The 18,539-nt window shown below is 46.6% G+C and overlaps 1 long non-coding RNA gene across 1 annotated transcript; it reads right to left on the minus strand.

The window, feature by feature from the left end:
* Window positions 1-3,574: 3,574 nt before the first annotated feature.
* Window positions 3,575-13,654, minus strand: LOC141571821 (uncharacterized). Its single transcript, XR_012496878.2, has 3 exons — window positions 13,495-13,654; window positions 7,293-7,484; window positions 3,575-3,729 (listed from the first exon to the last, which is right to left on the minus strand). It is a non-coding gene; the product is annotated as an uncharacterized LOC141571821 (long non-coding RNA).
* Window positions 13,655-18,539: the final 4,885 nt, after the last annotated feature.

Raw genomic sequence — 18,539 nt, forward strand, 5'->3', positions numbered from 1 at the left:
ACAGATACAATGGAAAACCATTTCTGTTTTCATCTATCTGAATACATATGCCCACTGCAGATGTGTGTCTTGAAAACCAGGGTCTGGAATTTAAATGAGTACCTGCACACTGACGAGGCTGTTTCCTCCAGAAACATTCTCCCAGATGCCAAGCCTGTGTTGCCCTCACAGACTGTAAGAAGTCAACCCATGAAACAGAATAAAGCAAGGTCCTGTGTATAAACCAGGCATCCCACAGAGCCTAGGCCACCGCATTTGCCAAAAGGCAAGGATGGCCATGAAGACCCAGCTGTCAGGACCAGGGGAGAAAGTGGTGTAAAGGTGTTTTGAAAACATGGGCCTGCTTTTGTGAGTCACTGAAGGCCTAGGGAATTCTCTTTTTCATGTGGGCTAGATTTAGGGTCACTATGGATAGATTTGTGGACAGGGGAGCTGGTGACCTGTATTGTGGTCAGGAGGCTCCAGAGTCTGGTACACTGTCTGGGTTCAAACCTGGGTGCTGCTGTGTTTTGTTATAATGGGTGAATTGTTCAGTTCCTCTGGGCCTCAGTTTCCTCATGTATAGAATGGGGAAAATAATACCTATCTCACAGTTATACCTGTTTAATACTCACGTGGCTGTTGTAAGTATGAACTGAGCTAATTCTTACAAAGTGCTTAGAACAAATGTTTGACAAGGTGCAGACGCTCAACGAGTATGACTATTATTGCTACTATTATCAACAATAATATTATTATTCAGTGGGAAAGGAATCTATGGGTAATTGTGTGTGTGTGTCAGGAGTCATGTAAACCTGAGCATTATGGACTTTATATGGAAGGGAATTTGATTGGTTGAGAGAAACCGATCTGGCCTTTTAAGGTGCAGCCACCTTGGAAGCTCTTCTGTTGGGTAGACGTGATTTGAACCTTTATGGTCAAACAGTGAAGCTGTTCCTATACCGATGTCCTCCTGGATAGACAAGTCCATCCTCTGGATGCAGAAGATTTCATCCAGGATCAAATATACAAAAACCATTTAACTGACCAGGTTCACTTCAGCCTCCTAGAAATTAACCCCCCTCAGGTGGTTCATGCGGGACAAGGCCCCTTTGAAAGGTTTCTGAAATGCATTTTGTGTATCTAAGAGATTTGGGTGGCTTTTTCTTAAACTAGTTTTTAAAGGCTGACGGGTCTTTTTGCAGCATTTGCCCCTGGATCTAGGTGCAGGCCACCATTGTGACCTTCCTGTCCCTAGTCCATGCTTTCAGGTTAAACCCCCCTGGTCCCTGAGGCCAGGGCTTGATTCTCCAGCTGCCTTTCCATTGACACTAACGTTGGCCCTTCAGGTGGTCTTGGAGCTGCTCTAGAATAACAAAGATTCTCTCCTTGACCAAACTCAGGCTCCTCTGAACTCGCTTCTCAACTGAGCCCTGATTTTGGGCTTCCATGTTCATCTCTGCATTGTCCAATTTAGCAAACATTCTGCTAAGCCATTTTAGTCAGAATCCCCCACTCTTGATAGCTGATCCCCCCACTATTTGATCAGGTTCCTCTCCCTCCACCACCCCCCACCCCCCCAGATGATGTCTGATCACCTTGGCCTGCCTTCAGCAAACGTCCTGGATGGTGGGTTTAGCCAGAATCCCCCCTTAGCCCTGATGCTTCCTCTTAGTAACTTTTTATCCACTGACCCCCACCTTGCTCCTTGGCTATGAATTCCCGCTTTTCCTTGTTGTGCTCAGAGTTGAGCCTGATCTCTGTCCCTTATTACAAAACCCCAGTGCAGATCCTCCTTGAGTAAAGTCTATCTTATCATTTTTAACTAGTGTCGTGAACAATTTTTCTTGAATAGGGGTTTGTTCTGGGAGAGCCGAACTTGGCTACATGTCATAGTGCCCCAATTTACAGGTACAAATCATGGGATGGGCAAGAGATCTAGCACACTATCTGGGGCAGTTGGTAAAGTGAGATCAGGGGAAGCAGCCAGGGAATGCAGGAGAACTCTTAGCTCTTTTCGCCCTTGTTATCTCCATGTTTGGTATTTTGAGCTACAATCACTATTTGGTTAACTAACATATCAACAACACTGTGGCCTAAATTATGTGCATAATTTTCTTGATCGGGACTTCAGGATGCAAATTAAACAAAAAAAAAGGGGACTTTTTTTTTTCTTTTTCTTGCTTATAGTCCCTCTTTGTTTCCAAAAAGGGTCTAAGGTGGCTAATTTGTCTTTGTGGAACTCTACATGAAGGTGGCAATGGAAAACTTCACTCAGATACTAGGCTATTGCATCTGTTTGACAGTTTGTGAATCAAGGTAACAGTCGATGGACTCGACTTTTCTTTTTCAACTAATTGTGCTGCTCTAGAAGCCCAGCCTAAAGCCTTCAACATGTGTGAGCACCTGTGTATATTTGTGTGCAGAGAGTGGGTGTGAGCACGTGGTGATGAAGCAGAAAATGAAATAGCATTTCGTGAGTGCCTGCCTTGTGCCAGGTGCTTTATTTCGTGTATTCCTGGTAACAAACCATGAAAGAGGCAAGTATTATTTTTATTATTACATAGGAGAAAACTGAAGTTAAGAAAGGCGAGATAGTTCGCCCAAGCTCCACTACCAAGTAAGAGAAAGAACTATGACTCAAACCATTGGTGGGTCTGTCTGACTCTGCAGACTGGGCTCTTTTCACTTCGAGAAGGGAGAGAGAGGAAAGAGAAGAGAGCAGATGTAGGTGGGGGTGGGAGTATGGAGAGAAGGATAGAAGACACTCCAGGGACAGGGTCTAAAAATCCTGGAAAACTACAGAATGAGGTCTGAGCAGTGGTACCAACGCTGCCGTTGGTACTCCTAACTCTCAGACACCATAAAGTCCGTACGTCCGCCTTCTCCCATCCCCACCCTTATTCTCTCCCTTCCTCTTGACTGATAGAGGCCTGACCTGCCCAGGTGACTGTCGGCTACTGAAATCTGGCTCTCCCGCATCTGGAACTGGGCTCCCACAGTGTTGATAGACAGGTCAGGACTCTGCTTAGGGACCACTCCCAGGGCAGGGGGCAAGTCCCTCAGTCCCTGTACTGAGCTGGGTCACCTGTGGGACGGTGCCCAGAGTACAGGGGTGGAGGAAGACTGGAGGGGCTACTCTGCCTAGGGGCTGACTGCTCCCAGCAGTGCAGCCACAAGCTCCCTACACCCCTCTGCCTCATTTTCTGTGCACCCTTGAGTGAGCCACAGTGCAGACTCTTGGCTGTGGGCTCGGGCTGGTGGTTGGTTCTTCTTTAGCAGTCACCAGGGTTCAGCAGGAGTCATCCAGATGTAGCTGTGACAATGTGGCTCTCATCTTCCTCCAAGGGGACTCTGTGGGAGGGAATCCCCCATTGTTTCCCTCCAGCCCACGGCTCTCTTCCCAGAGCGGCACACTGTCAGTCACGAAGGGAGGCTTCTGAGCTTCTCCCTGCCCGCCACTTCCCCGGCCTGGGAGCGTCTGCAGAACCTCCCACCCCAGCACTCCTGAGCAAAGAGCCAAGCCAGGGTAAGCTTGTGCATATAGGGCCTCAATTTCAGATCAGATTCACAAATTTAATTTCCTATTCCTTAATTTAATTCTGCATTTTAGTTTTGTTTTTATTATTTACATGGGTACCCTTTAATGATTCCAAATTGCTGCTGCCCTCTAGCAGTATTTTGTCTTAGGTTAACTTCTTGAAAACCGATCAGCGTTGGAGTTTATTCCGCACTGGGTTTAGTTATTTTCTGAAACGAAGCACAATTAAATTAGAATAATGAACATGCTCTTTAGAGGATTAATTCATAATAAGCAGGCCATGTGCTACAGCTCACAGAAGGAAGGGCACGAGGACCGAAAGCTGTTTTTTCTGCTTAAATACGAAAAGTACATTCTGCAGAGCAGAACAAATCAGCTAATGACATCCAGAGCGCCGGCCAGCCCCAGAGCGGCACGGAGCTGGCATCTCGAGTTAGCACAGTCCCCGCCAATGCTGCTGCCTACCTTCCCTCCCTGAGAAGGCTGGCATCTGGAATTCTCTGGGCTCCTCCCTCCTCAGCATAGGTGAGAGAGGCTACTATGGGCTTTCTAAGCCCTACCCTAGGAAACCCCAAACTCCACAGCAGGTGGCTTCACAAGCTTCCCCCTCAGAGTTTCCCACAGCCCAGTCATTCATTCATTTTTTTTTTCATTGAAGGATTGTTTTACTGAGTTGCTGTGATGGACCAGGCATCCATGGGTACACCATTGGATACGTCAGTGAAGAAAACAAAGACCCCTTGCCCTCGTAGATGTTAGACCCTAGCATGCAGAGATAGGCAATAAACAGTAGAAATAATAAGAAAATTATATGATATGATAGAAGGTGACAGATGCTAAGGAGTAAAGGGGGGGTGTTAAGAGTAGGGTGCGTGCGTGTGTGTGTGTGTGTGTGTGTGTGTGTGTGTGTGAGTGTGAGTGTGTTTTGCAGTTTTCAATATGATGGGTCAGGGTAGGCTCATGGAGAAGGTGTTAAGTGAGCAGACTTGAAGGAGGTGAGAAAGTGAGTCACTTTCAAGAGTGTCCCAGGCATCAAGAGCATTCCAGAGGAACAAACTTAGGGCAAAAGCCCGAAGGTAGGAGTGTGGCTGGCCAGTTGAGGAAGGATGAGGCCAGTGAAGCCCGAAAAGAGGGCGTGAGGATGAGGTGAGTGGGGCCAGATGCTGCAGCCCCTGGCTTCTGCTCTGAGTGAATGGGAAGTGAAGGCAGGGACTTGAGCAGAGGTAGGACATGCTCTGACTTACATACAAAGATCTCTGGTTGATGGCTGAGAATAGACTTTCTGGGGTGAAATGGGGCGGGGTGGGTGGAAGCTGGAAGACCTGTCAAGAGGCTAATAGCTTAGCCCTCTAAAGCTCTAGTCCCAGGCTGCCCCCTACCATGTTCTCTGGACCCCCCAGAGTCCTGAGCCCAGGCTGCTTAGCCAGACCTGGAGTCTTAGAGCCTCCGATAGCCCTTGCTTCCCTGAAGGCGCAGAACAGCAGTTTTCAAGCAGCTGTGAGGCATGTCTAGAACCATTATTCTTGCTTGGCCTAGGAGACCCTCCCTACCCTTAGCCCTGACCCACGGACCAGAAGGACAGAGCCTGCAATGGAAAGAGCCTTCCAGGCAGGGGACAGCTCTGCACTGTTCCTTTGGTTGTCTCAGGCTCCTCTGAGAGAGCCATCCTCTCAGCCAGGTAACTGACAAAGTGACATCAGAAGGCCGCTGCTGTGCAGCTGCCACAGAGACAGGGGACAGATCAAAGCTGCAGAGGACCAACATCTGTGGCAACCAAAGCAAGGAAGAGGTACAAACAAATTGAATGAATAAATAAGCAGATGAATGACTGATGGGTGGAAGGATGAATGATTAATGAATAAATGAATGATTGATGCCTAAATGAGTGTAAGGTCTGGAGCAGCTCCTTTTCTCTGTTCTTTGAGTATATTTTATCCTGGGAGCCCAGGAATAAAGATCCTTCCATGGCTCTCACCTCTAGGATTTCCTGCTAAAGTTGAGATCACACCACTTCTGACCCCAGATGGGGAGGAGGAACAGGGACCCGGGGCTGCAGGCGTGGCCTGGAGGAAGGAGGCCCGAGCAATTGGGCCTGGGATGGGAGATGCCTGGGGCAGCCTGTAGGTCCTCATGGAAGAGATCTCTGAGGATCTCTGACAGGGTAATTTGTGGGGGCAAAGTGGGTGTTTTAAAATACAGGTTTTATTATTATTCAAGAATGGTGAGGCCAACAGATCAGGAGACAATTGCCATTGATGAGATAGTCTGTTATAGATCCCAAGGGAAGAGGCCAGGCCACACCATGGGGTGGGGGGCACACCCGGAAGCACCACAGCCAGCCAGGAGGCAGCGGGAATGAGGGAAAAACATGGGCAAGAGCCTTTATTGTGGTTTCCACAGGAGGGACCAGTGAGGCAGGTTAAGCAGAGTTAGGATGAGCTAGTGTAAATAATTGTAGCTCGCTCTGGAGCACAGGGGCTGTCCCTAGTTGTCTGGTCCCTGCCCTGGGGAGGATTAGGGCAGGAGGATAGACTCCAGGTGTACAAGCTCTGATAAAAGAGGTGGTTGGGGGTATGGACTCTGGATTGGTTGGTTTGCATATGAAAGTTGTACTGGCAGGTGAGTCCTTTACTCTCTGTAGGAATTAGCTAACCCCGGGACTGGCAGACCCTCCAATGTCAGTAAAGCCCCCCAATGTCAAAGCATCAAAAATACAGAAAATAAGAAGACATGCTTAATACAAAGGGAAAGAGGAGAGATTTGAATTTTCCTCTCTTAGTCCCACACTAGACGTTCTGCAGATACTGCACCTTGGACTAGTCTCAGTCTAGGGCCTGGTAGGGTAGAGAAGTCCATTTTAACCAAGCACGTGGCTGTATTATCCCAACAGGCAGGAAGACTTTGGTGACTAAAATTGCTAGACACTTTGCTCTATGAGGCGCGCTGGTGATGGCTCCAGCTTAGTCCCAGGCAACCCCTCCATGGCCCTGGCATCACCCAGATACTTGATGTGACCTCCTTCCAGAAGCTCTTGTCTCCCAATGTGCCCAGACCCTGGCGTCTTCCAGGGGAGACATGCCCTGTTGGGGAGGGTTTGAGAAAGCCATGTCTGGAGGCCCTGGGTCTCATGGTTCCACTCAATTTTGGAGGAAGGTCTTGTCAGGGGATTCCCATGGAATCTAGACTGAATTTGGGGTCAAAAGACCACTCAGAAGAGAATGTGTGTTAGATAATCATAATGAAAATGGCTCCCATTCATTGAAAGCTTACTAAGGGCTCCATGTTGGGCTAAGAGCTTTGCATTCTTTATGTCATTTAATTCTCTCATCAACCCCAGGATGTAGGTATTTTATAGATGAAACTGAGGCAGAGAGAGAGGTTAAGTAACTTGCTGGTAAGTGGTTGACCAAGAATTGCACCCAGATGGGTCATGGCCACTTAGAGTTGAAAACTGAGGAAGTCCTTTTCTAACCACCCCTCTGATCTTTCACTATTTTGACCCAGTGGTTCTTAACCCTTTGGGGGCTGCAGAGTCCTCTAAACATGTGATGAGCATAGAGCCTCTTTCCATAAAATGCACATTGTTCATTTTGCACATTTCCCAGGCAATTTCAGGGCTCCACAGGCCCTCCTCATGCTCACCTACCCTGCTTTTGGCATTTGCTTTTTTTCTTTCTCATAACCTAAGGGCATAGGGCAAGCCTCAGGGCCCCCAAAATCACACCAGTGAGGAATGGAATCAGACAGGACAGGTTAATCAATGAAAGCTCACCGCATGCTCCTTCCATAATTGCATTCCTGCCTTTTCATCCTAACAGCCAGCACTTAGGGTAATTGCATTCCAATAAGGCTCCCAGGTCTGGGGCCTCTGGGGTCTGCCCTGGAACCTGTTGACATGCCATCTGCTTCCAGAGGGGTTCTGGAGACCAAGACAGCCTTTTAAAATTCTTCTTTGTTGTCTTTGCTGTAAGAGAGACAAAGGACTCTGTAAGAGACCTTGTCCAAAAATCCTACTTTCTTACCCAACCCACATTAGCCCTAGAGCCAAGGAGACTTCCTCAGGACTGGACTGTCTTTCAGGGGTCAAAACAGCAGCACCTATTATTCCAAGTGGATGACCTTTGGAAACACCTGGCTTCTGAGCAGCGTGGCCGTCACTGTCAGGCTGCACTGAACCTGCTAAAGAGTAAAGAATGGAAGGGCTTGGGAGCTCCTCCGGAGGAGGGGTATTATGCTGCCTCAAACAGCCCCAGCTTCACTCATTTATTCATAAGATTTATGGGAACCTCCCTAAAGGGCTTCTCCTCTTTGCAAAGAAAACCCACAGTACAAGGAAATAGGGAATCCCGCAAGAAACAGGGATGTTTCCTGACTCCAGAAAGTCTTATTTCCAGAGATATAACTTCCTCTGAAGAAGGTCCATGCGTTCTCCAGGCATGGTGAAGTCCATACAATTAACAGAAAAAGTGCAGGGTTCAGGGGGATTTGAGTTTCAGTTTTCCAAATAGAAATGCCTTCTCTTTGGGCCCCCACCAAAAGAACAAAGGAATGAGGTATAAAATGGAGAGATCTGGTGTTTGTTATATGACTTACAGATGCCCTTCCACCTGCCCGCCCCCCCAGCCCTGATACATCTTTCCTGAAAAGAAAAGTCTTCTTTGGGGCTCTTCTTCTTCTGGGTTTGCCCCCCCAAAAGCCCCCCACAAACCCAGCTCCCTTGTGCTGCATCTTTCAGGCTGAGAGCTGATTCCCTTATCCTTGCTGAGACCTTCCTGCTCTCCCTCAGAGGAAATGGATTGTTTTAGGATGGAAATGTTCTTGCTGCAGAAGCGAGGGCAGACACGTTGAGTATTATTAGGTGGTTATTCCCCCTTCCAACATTATCATCTGTGTGACTGATCTGCAGCTTAGCGGAAAGAGCATTGACTTTTCAGTAAGGTAGGCCACCCATGAGCTGTGTGACATTGGGCAAGTCACTTCACCACCCTGCATCTTAGTTTTCTCCCTGGGGGTGGGAGGAAGAGACTAAGAGTTACCTTACAGGGTTGAAATTGAAGAGATAATATGTGGCATTTGATACTTCATCCCCCCCCCCCTTATTTCCCTACTTGAAGGCACAAACTTCTGAAGCATTTTGCAGATGTCAGAAGGCACTGCCGGTTTGTCCTGTCAGTGCCTCTTGGGCCGGCCTTTCTCCCCAGCCTTGTTCCCACCCCCATTCCATTCTTCCTTTTCCCTAATCGCTCTGGTACCTACAGCCTCAGAGAAGTTGGTTCTCACTAACAGGCTTTGCATCGCTCTGTGGTTCACAGCAGTGGCCAGTGTAACCTCACAACTGAGGACATCCACGGACAGGTCAGGTCAATTTGTCCATCCCTGCCTCTTCTGGTTTAACACCAGGGTCCTGAGGTCCAAGTCTGTTAGGGCTGCCACATGCTTTCTATGGGTGGTGAGATTGCAGACTGTTCATTGCACGGGGAGGATCCTAAATGGGCATCAGCCTCCGGGATGAGCAGGAGTTTGTGAAGCCTCTTCATGGCCAAGCCCACCCCCATCACTTCACTGTTGGCATTGCCCTTGCCAGTATCACCACCCTCACGCTCACCCTTGCCATCAGCACCCAGCCCTTCAATCATGACTATCTGGGCTTCAGGGAGCTAACACTATAAGACACAGCAACCAGACCTTGAAAGAGGGCCCAGACCCAGACCCACTATTTTTGGGTATGTTTTGTGTGCTTACAGGTTCAGTGTTTTAAATAGAATCTTGAAGTTCCCAAGTCAGTATGTGTGTAGGGGGGGTGGGTGGGGGTGGGGTGGGGGTGGGGGAGCTTTAGGGAAAGGGTCAGAACAGGCCAAAGGAGATTAGGGATTTAATTAAATTGCCTGTTTGGGTAAAGGCTTTTAGGTACAAGGCTGATTTGCATGATAATGGCAGTTTATCTGAATTTCATTCTACTGAAGGAAGCTAATTTACACTTAATTACTGTGGCCCTAAGCCTGGCTTCTCCTTAATGCCCCTCCCCTGGGTAAGCCGGCAGCTTCCCTCTAAACTTCAACCTTGCTGGCCACTACCAGAGGCAGACCCCCTAGTTTTCTGTTCTAATAGGAAGCCTGTCCATGCATCAGGCAATACCTAGGTGGGTTTAGGGCCTCTGGGATAACTCAGTAAAGCCAGGTCTGGTTCAGGGGTGACCTCCAAAGTTCACCATAGAGCTCCACAGCCAGACAGAGAATGGCAGCAGAGAATGGCTCTGGGAGTAGGTGCCTGGGCCTGGGTCTGGGGTCTCTGCACCCAGAACCCCCAAACACCAAATAGCACTGACATTCAGCTGGTTGGGTCCTGCTGTGAACAGTGGCCCTGAACGGGCAGAGGTGTAGTGGCTAAGCATGCTTGGGTGGGAGCCTGGACCAGGGGAATGAATTCCCTGGTCTCCCTGGCTGACTTGTCAGTTGGCCTGAGGTGGAGGGGCTGCACCTTAGCGTTTGGTGGTGGTAGTAACTGTTTTCCAGGTAGATGGACAGCATTCAATGACCTGTCAGGACAAAGCGAGAGGAAAATGAAAAGTTGATGAGGAGTCAGAGGACTCGGGTACAGATTAGCAGGAAGCCACGAGAAGGGCCTTACCCTTTAGAGCAACGGGCAGGCTAGGGAAGGGTTAAAGGGTTTGGGAACTCCTGTTTCCAATCACTTGTCAGCCAACTTCACTCTCATCCTTATCAGCAGGGATAGGGCCCCGGGGAGAGGCTCAGAAAGCTTTAGTTTCCAAGCTCTTCCCAGACTCCAAGCTCTCAGCATTCTCATTACCTTCTAAGGGCTCCCTGGCTCAGTCTGGGGGGAGGGGGTGGGTAGGCGCTGGGAACCCAAACACATTTAATGGAGTAGAGTGTGAGTTACTAAATACAGCCCTAGGGTGGTGGGGTGGGGGTGGGGGGCTGTAGAATCTCAGCAGTAAACCTTCAAAGTTCCCCTCCTCCTCGTCCCCCCTCAACAGAAAGCCAGATTAGTGCAGGCTGTGTCTTTGCTCCTATTTAACTCACCATTGGCCACAACCCTTTGATTTTTCTCTCTCTTACAGTTATCTCTGAGTCAGAAATCTCCATTGTGTATTTGTGCAATGACTTTTAGAACTTAAGTAAAGGAACTTTCATTTCCGGTGAAATTCATCTTGGTAGATTTGACCTATGCTAGCCTTTGGAGAGGCATGCAGTTTTCATTTCTGGCATCCCACCTATTTACTAACTGTCCTGTTTCAGCCACTAGGAAATTTGATAAACCTGCCTTCTATATCTTCATGAATGTTACTGATTTAAAAGGTGTTGCCTGGGAGTGGGCTGAGGGTAGAGCCATCGGTAACACCAACATAGATCGTCTTCTAGAACTTGACACCAACCTGTGGTCAGTATCCTTTGGGTGTGGTTATTGAACCAGCTACTCATCTCTGGTAATGTGCTTCTCTAATGTGTAATCTGCCGATGTATCCAGATGGCTACCACAGAAAAGATACATGCCTTTCTGAAACCCAATATACTTCGTCCCCTAAGTCTCCTTGATTTGTCATTCTAGTAACCCTGATAAAGAAGGAAGTAAGGTTCATGTGATATTTTGCAGCAGACAGAGATATGTTATGAATGCAAATGTAAATGTCATAACTACAATTTTGTGAGGAGCAAGCATTGCCTGCCAGGAAGAAATGGTATTTGTTTCAGACATACCAGGGAGCTAGGTCTGTAAAAGAGAAGTGATTGAGAGGGAAAAAATGGGGATCTGAGTTAAAAAGAGGATTTGAGTTAATCAAAAGCAGGGGCTGAGGCAGCATTTTGTGGAAAAGGCACCAGTTCCAGTGATTTGGGGGGTCCTGCGACTGCAAGAGTGGATCTTGCAGAACAAGACTCTGTCCTGGGGAACCAGCTACAAAGCCTGATTCTTCTAGATCTAGAAGCTCTAGGCAAGTTCTGAACACCCCAGGCTGTTTGAGCTTCCATGCCTCTGCTAATGCTCTTCCCTCTGGAGTGCCTCTCCCCGCTTCCCACCTGGTATACGTCTCCTCATCCTTCATTTCCATTACAAGTCGTCCATCTTCTAACAAGTCTTGCTTGCCTGTTCCTCATGTCTAATTCCTGACTATGCAGGTAGAACTCACTACTTCTTCCACTGTGACCTTCTGTTACCTGTAGATGTCTACATTTGCACCCAAAACACTATTGTACAGAGGTAAGAACACAGGCTTTGAAGTCCAGTAGACTTAGATTTCAGCTCTGACTTTGCTTCTTATTTAAACCTCTCTAAATCCTGGTTTCCCCATCTGTACCCTTGGGACAAGAATAAATACTACGACTAGAATAAATACTAAGGATTCAATAGATAATGAACACAAAACACTGGATTAGTTATCTATTGCTGCAGAAGAAATTATCCCAGATTTAGTGGCTCAAACCAACAATAAAGACTCTCACACAGTTTCTGTGGGTCAGGAATTTGGGAACGGCTTAGGTGGGTGGTGCTGGCTTGAGGTTTCTTATGAGGTTGCAGTAATCTGAAGGCTTGTCTGAAAATGGAGGCTCTGCTTCCAAGATGGCTGAGTCACATGGCTATTGACAAAAGGTTTCAGTTTCTCAGTGGTTATTGGTGGGAGGCCTCAGTTCTTCTCCACGTAGACCTTTCCACAGGGCTTCTTGAGTGTCTTTACTATTAAGTTGGTGCAAAAGTAATTGTGGGTTTTGCAATTATTTTTAACCTTTTAAAACACAAGTACTTTTGCACCAACCTAATACATGGCAGCTGATTTCCTTAGGGTGACTGGTCCAAGAGAGAGTAAAGTGGAAGCAGCAATATAATTTATGGCCTAGCCTGAGAAGCCACACACCATTTTTTTCTACAAATCCTATTAGTGATATATGTCAGGCCTACTCAGTGTAGAAGGGGACTATCCACGCACATGAACACCAGACGGTGAGGATCATTTGGGGCCATCTTGGAGGCCAGCTACTACAAGTACTTAGCCCAATGTTTATCAACAGCACATCATTTCATAAGGTGAAAACAACCTAAGTGTCTGTTGACAGATAAATGGATTTTTAAAAATGTGCTACATATACACAATGGAATATTATTCAGCTTTCAAAAAGAAGGAAATCCTGCTATTTGCAACAACATGGGTTAATCTGGAAGACATTACGCTGCGTGAAATAAGCCAGACACAGAAAGACAAATATCACAAGACCTCACTTATTTGTGGAATCTGAAAATAAAAAATAAAAAAAGAGTCCAATTTATGTGGAATCTAAAAAAAATAAAATAAAGAGTCCAATTTATAACAATAGAGTAGAAAGGTGGTCACCAGAGGCTGGGGGTGGGGCAAAAGGGGAGCTGTTGATCAAAGGGTACAAATTTTCACTTATGAGATGAAATTCTGGAAACCTACCCTACAGAATAATGACTGTAGTTAATGCATTACGAGTATATACTTGAAATTTGCTAAGAGAGTAAATCTCAAGTGTTCTCACTACACACACACACACACAAATGGTAACTATGGGAGGTGATGATGGGCACATTAACTAGTTTGATTGTGGTAATCATTTCATAAAAGTGTGCATATATAAAAAACCACATTGTACACTTTATATCCAATTTTCATTTGTCAAAAATAAATTTTAAAAATATATTTTTAAAGAAACCGCTATTATTATTAATGCATACATCTGTTTTCTCTACTAGAAAATAAACCCCTTGTAAGTAGTGACCGTGTCTTGGCTACTTGTATCCCAAGAGCCTAGAATAGTGTCAAGCATACTGGTAGGTCCGTACTAACTGTAGGTGGAGAATACCTGAATGAAGGCTTGGAGAGGGTTTGTCGACTGGCAGCCTTAGAGTGAATGGAGAGAGTTTACACTCAGATGTTAAGAAGGGTTGTGTAACACAGCCATGTATCTGGAATTACCAACCTGTATAGAATCAAGACGGTTGCTTACCTTTTGATGCTTGAATACCAGCGATGTTTGATATCAAAACAGCAGGCAGGGCAAGCCAAGTTCTTACGACTCTCTTTGGAACAGAGGCCCTGAGTAGAAATTTGGTGGGGAGCAGTGGTCCCAAATGCATGATTTAAAGAGTGAACCCACTGTTGTTTAATTCCTCGGGCCAAGGCAGACATGGGACCTCTTGATATTTTTGTCATACTCAAATTCCTATCTTGATGACTCCTGTGTCCTTCTACCAGGTAAAACAATCTCCCTTTCTAGGAGACTGTAATGCACATTTCTTAGAGTTAATTAAAAGCTGCACAGAGAGTTTCATGTCAGAGACCTGCCCAGCTACTTCTGCCCTCTGAGCAGGAAGGATCTGAGTCTGTGAGGTAATCGATACTCTGGGCAATATTGAGTTTCCAGACATCTAGCTCAAATTGTAAGCCTTGCCCCACCCCCTGGGCTTGAAAGTTCACTGATTGTCCTTTTCCCACAGACAGAGCCCTCTGTCCCTGCTGGTGCTATGCTTGTTTGCCCCATTTTCCAATAAGAAGCCACTCCCATGGGCCTGCACCTCCAGGAGCCTTGGAGACAATGACCGATGGAGGAGCAGGTGTCCTTTCAGAGATTTCCCATGTAGATCACATTCCCCTTTGCCTGAGGTCCCATTTCTCCCCAGTTCCTTGAATTTTCAAACAAGTGGCTTTAGTTGGCTCTTTCTCGCCTTCTTAAACTATGGCGAGTGTGGCAAGAGTATGGAAACTCTTCTTCTGTTTTGGTGGGAAGAGCTTGGTTGTACTGATCAATATTTTGTCCCTAAATTAAAAAAAAAAAAAAGATTGAGACATAAAAATTATAGATGGGACACAGCATGGGAGATAGATATTTGAATTGTATCTAAACCAAACCAGGTCACACACCATATGGGACTGTGAAAGGAAATTAAAAAATGCTTATTGATTGAAATTTTACAAATTCCATAGTTGAGCCTGATATTATGTATCAGGGACCATTGTAATCCCAGGCAACTGGACTCTGGAATGACCTCCATCTTGAATGAGCTTCTTTTATGGTATTTATTTCACTTTCCCTTAGGATTTAACCAGGAAGAACATTTTTGGGAAAGACAGCATTGAGAAATATGGACAGTAAGAGAGTTGGGGACTTGTGCATTTGAGCAGTTCTTTGGGTGTAGAATCAGGCGATGTGACTCTACTAGTTCTCAAATTCCCCCTCTGCATTGCAGTGGAAAGAATTGTGTCATTCCTGGTAGAAAACCCAGCCAAATTATTCCCTTGGAGATAAAAACACAGAATAAGTGTTTTAAGAAATATTTTGGGGGAGTCAAAAGAATTTTAATGAAACAGTTGATAAAGTTATACAAAAAAGTTGAAAATAAAATAAATACTTAAGACCAGTTGGAATATTTTAAAAGATGCTTAAAAAAAATATTGAGCTTTCAGAGTGCAACCAGGGAGTGGGACAGAAAGAAACTAACTGGGGATAGCGTGGAAACTAAATTGAGGAAGCCGGACTTTTAGACAGTGATTATTAGAAAAACAACAACAACAATTATTGATTCTTTTAAAAAACAGGTTATGATTCTAGGAAAAGGGACACAAAATATCAGTCAGCCTTGGGCAGACTGTACCATGTTGGATAAGATTGAAGTTTATGGATAATATCTCTTATTTCCTCTGTGATTAAGAACAGTTCTTTAGATCACTTTATTCAGTTGACAATCATTGAGCACGTACAAATGCTATTGCTTGGCATATAGGCATGCAATAAACATACTTTAAAAAAATCCTTTCACCAGGGCGGCCTGGTGGCTCAGTTGGTTAAAGTGCGAGCCCTTAACAACAGGGTTGCCGGTTCGATTCCCACATGGGCCAGTGAGCTGCACCCTCCACAACTAGATTGAAGACAATGAACTGCTGCTGAGCTGCCAAAGGGGCAGCCAGATGACTCAGTTGGTTACAGCACGAGCTCTCAACAACAAGGTTACCATTTCAATTCCTGCATGGGATGGTGGGCTGTGCCCCTTGCAACTAAAGATTGAAAATAGCGGCTGGACTTGGAGCTGAGCTGCGCCCTCCACAACTAGACTGAAGGACAATGGCTTGACTTGGAGCTGATGGGCCCTGGAAAAATGCACTGTTCCCCAACATTTCCCAATTAAAAAAAAAATCCTTACAACTTTATGAATATGTATAACTATTACCCCCATTTTATAGATGAATAAACTGAGGTCCAAAGAGGTTAAGCATTTGCTGAGTGCCACAGTTAAGAAGCAGTGGGGAAATGAATTTGAACCTAGCAAGTCCTGTAAACCACTAAATAGAACTGCTCCTTGATAAGTACATGAGTAACCAAAATGCAAGACAGAAAGTGAAAAGTTCTCTATGGGTGATCTAAACAAATGGCGGCAGTCAAAGTTCTAACCTCTGGTAAGGAAAGAGAATGGTGGGAAGGGCTCCCAGGAGGGGTAGCATTTGAGTTGGGTCTTAAAATGTGGGCGAGATTTCCTAAGTGGGCATAGGGGGAAGCATCTTCAAGATGGAGTAGATGACATGAGCCCGCACTCAGAAATAAAAAAGTGAAAGATGTGTTTGGAGAATTTTACAAATCCAGGATGTTGTGGGAACAGTTCTTCATGGTGGCAGCAAATTAGCTGGAGTGGGATGGAAGCAGCCAGGAACAGGACTTCTCACACTGTCATGTGCCCACGGTGGTGACCTGGGGTCTTGTTAAATGCAGCTTCTGCTCCACTAGCTGTGCTGCTGGCCCCCAGGGACCCCCAGTCTGCTGATCTTGGATCGTACAGGGCATCTGTGCTCTTGAGGGTCTTGCTTTCCTGGCTTGTGGTGCGGATATTATTTGGTAAGCCCAGGACTGCACAGATAGATTCTAAGCAGGGAAATAAGTCTATGGAAAGATGTTTGGTGGTAGTGTTCTGGAGGGAGTTTGGGCTTTGGTTCCTGTAGCTCCTAACTTACAGCCCTCAAAGCTCAGAATACTGATTCATTCTGGATTCAGGCAGGAACACTGACAGCACCTAGCTAGTTTAACAGGGTTAATTTCGCCCTTGACTTTTGATTGTCTCTTATTCACTAGAGCTATCTAGACACTGTTCCTCCCCCTCTTCCAGGACTGTTCAGAAGCAAAATCTGTCCCATTCTCTAGGGCTTCAAAAAGGAGATGAAATGTTGCCTTGACCTTGGGCCATCCTTATGAGCCTGTCTTGGTAAAAGCTGGTCTCCGTCCCCCAGCACGTTCTGGATCACTTTTTCACACCAGCAGATCTGCTCAGGGAATGAAAAATGCTGCGAATATCAGCCTGAAAAAATCACCAGGAAATTAAACCTGTGGCTTTAAAAAAATCCCACACTGCTTTTTGGCGCTGCTCAAGTCTCCCAACAGGGATCTCTCCTTCTGCCTGGGGGCCTCCTTCCGGCCTTCTCCCCTCCCTATCTGATCTTCCCACTCTCCATCCCCTCCACGAGCCTCCCTCCTCCCTTTCTTTCTTCCTTTCTCATCCCGCAGGACCTGTAGCTTTCTTTCTTTCTTTGCACTGGGCTCCTCCTCTGTGGCTTCAGGCTTCCCTTCCTGTCTTCAGGCCTCCAACTTATCCTTAGCTCTATGGAAGCATCTGTCTGTCTCTTTTTCACTTCCCATCAGGGAATCCTAAATGCTGAATAGGCCCTTCAGACAAGGCCCTGAAGGGGACTTGGCTGGGGCACTGGGGGAGACGGGAGAGGGGAGGGGTGCCAGGATCTGCAGGGACCATACAGAAGCCCATTGATAGGCAGCGCCTCAACACAGACAACCCAGCCCAGCCTCCATGGCTCCAGGCGGAGAAAGGTGTCCCTTGAGGCGGTGGCCAACATCCCGGCCATCATGAATGACCTCAGTGTCTCTGGCTAGTGGGGGACCTTCACTCCGTACCCTCCAAGTCCTTCGGGCCTATCAGCCCCACCATCAGTGTGAATATATTCATCTTGAAAATAATTTGTCAGTGTATCTCCATCAGCCGTGCTGATTTCATTAATTGGAAGAATTAGCTCTTTGTGGCCAATGGAAGAATATGAAGCCAAAACACACGGAACGCTTTTCCCCAGTGACCCACAGACCCTTGGACGAACTCCTGGGTGCCAGGAAAATGGATCGTTTTGCAGAAAGAATATCATTGGATGTTTATTTAACATCACCCTCCCTCCCCACCCCCCCAAAGACCTCTGAAGCCTCTCACATCTGGCTGCTTTTCTTCCTTCACTTTTTTGTGCAGAGCCAGGGAAGGGAGGAAACTTCATCAGCCTTAAAACATCCAGCAGCAAAGTGTAAATTAAATGAGCAGAGAGGCCAGGGGAGGGGTAGTCTCACATCCTTGGGGTGTAGGAGTAAAGGGAACTGTCCTCACCCCCATTCAGTATAGGCAGAGCTGTTTCTGGACCCTGCATCTGCCACGAGGGGCTGTGTGACTTGCCCAGATACTTAACCCTTCTGAGCCTCAGTTTCTTCACTGGTAAAGGGAGGAATAAACACATACTCATAGAACTGCTGGACGGTTAAAGGGGATGTGGTACATAATAGACATTTGATTGATGGTAGCTACTATTATTGTTGCTGGGATCAAAGTCAGAAGAGAGTCCCAACTGTTCCTATATTGCAGGAACCCACCATTGCTGGCCCCGTTCAGGCAGACAGATGGGCAGAAGTATATCCAATGGGTGGAGACAGATGGACAAAAAAAGCATGATCGAGGGGATCAGATGGAATGACGGGCCAACGGGATGATAGACAGATGGAACATCTCATGGGGAAGGTGGATTTATGACAACCCAAAGGAGATAGTGAGAGATGGTTGTCCTGTGGGAGGGACAGATGGATGAGGGTCCAACAGGGGAGACAGAGAGATGACAGGCTAAAGTGGAAGACAGATGGATGGCAATTTCATAGTGGAGAGGGGGCTGGGAGTAGGCAACCTATGATTGGGGAGAACAGATGGACAACACGCTGATGATGGGGCCTGGGCTTCCTGTTTAGTCTCT

Source organism: Rhinolophus sinicus, chromosome 2 (assembly GCF_057876585.1).
Source record: "Rhinolophus sinicus isolate RSI-liver-muscle chromosome 2, RSI-T2T, whole genome shotgun sequence".
NCBI classification, from domain to species: domain Eukaryota; kingdom Metazoa; phylum Chordata; class Mammalia; order Chiroptera; family Rhinolophidae; genus Rhinolophus; species Rhinolophus sinicus.